This window comes from Triticum dicoccoides, unplaced genomic scaffold, assembly GCF_002162155.2.
Source record: "Triticum dicoccoides isolate Atlit2015 ecotype Zavitan unplaced genomic scaffold, WEW_v2.0 scaffold86478, whole genome shotgun sequence".
NCBI classification, from domain to species: Eukaryota; Viridiplantae; Streptophyta; class Magnoliopsida; order Poales; family Poaceae; genus Triticum; species Triticum dicoccoides.
In genome coordinates this window covers 1-1,023 of record NW_021306025.1, presented here as the reverse complement: position 1 = coordinate 1,023, position 1,023 = coordinate 1, and the positions used below count along the sequence as shown (strand labels likewise).

The window sequence follows — 1,023 nt, the reverse complement described above, 5'->3', positions numbered from 1 at the left end:
AGCCTTGGACGGAGTCTACCGCCCGATTTGGGCTGCATTCCCAAACAACCCGACTCGTTGACGGCGCCTCGTGGGGCGACAGGGTCCGGGCCGGACGGGGCTCTCACCCTCCCAGGCGCCCCTTTCCAGGGGACTTGGGCCCGGTCCGTCGCTGAGGACGCCTCTCCAGACTACAATTCGGACGGCACAGCCGCCCGATTCTCAAGCTGGGCTGCTCCCGGTTCGCTCGCCGTTACTAGGGGAATCCTTGTAAGTTTCTTCTCCTCCGCTTATTTATATGCTTAAACTCAGCGGGTAGTCCCGCCTGACCTGGGGTCGCGGTCGAAGCGACGTGCGCTTCGTTTGTTGGGTCGTTCAAAGGCCATAATGCCAGCTGCGCGCCGGATGCACTGCATTGATAAAGCGAGGACGCCCACCATGCCCTGTGTCCGGCGCGGTACGCCGGCAGCCCAATCTTCGGTCCACCGTCCCTTGAGAGACGAGGGACCAGATGCCGCATCCCGATTCCCGTTGAGGGTGGTTGGGAGCGTGTTTTGGCGTGACGCCCAGGCAGGCGTGCCCTCGGCCGAGTGGCCTCGAGCGCAACTTGCGTTCAAAGACTCGATGGTTCGCGGGATTCTGCAATTCACACCAGGTATCGCATTTCGCTACGTTCTTCATCGATGCGAGAGCCGAGATATCCGTTGCCGAGAGTCGTGTGGATTAAATAGCTTTGCAACACGAGGGATGGCTAGCAAGCTAGACATGCCCCCGGGTTAGGCACAGTGTTCCTTGACGCCTTCGGCGCCGTGGGTTCTTTTACCCCGGGCCCCCACCCGCTCCGAGGAGGGGAGGTGGTCGAGGCATTGGCCGAGCGACGGACGGTGCCGTCGCCGACGGATTGGATGACGCGTGCGCGGTCTGTTTTGGTCAGGGTCACGACAATGATCCTTCCGCAGGTTCACCTACGGAAACCTTGTTACGACTTCTCCTTCCTCTAAATGATAAGGTTCAATGGACTTCTCGCGACGTCGGGGGCGGCGA

At 61.0% G+C, this 1,023-nt stretch overlaps 1 non-coding gene across 1 annotated transcript; it reads right to left on the bottom strand.

Annotated features, from left to right (window-relative positions):
* Positions 1–539: 539 nt before the first annotated feature.
* On the bottom strand, positions 540–695 carry LOC119348134. The gene has a single exon (XR_005168748.1). It is a non-coding gene; the product is annotated as a 5.8S ribosomal RNA (ribosomal RNA).
* Between the last annotated feature and the right edge of the window lie 328 nt (positions 696–1,023).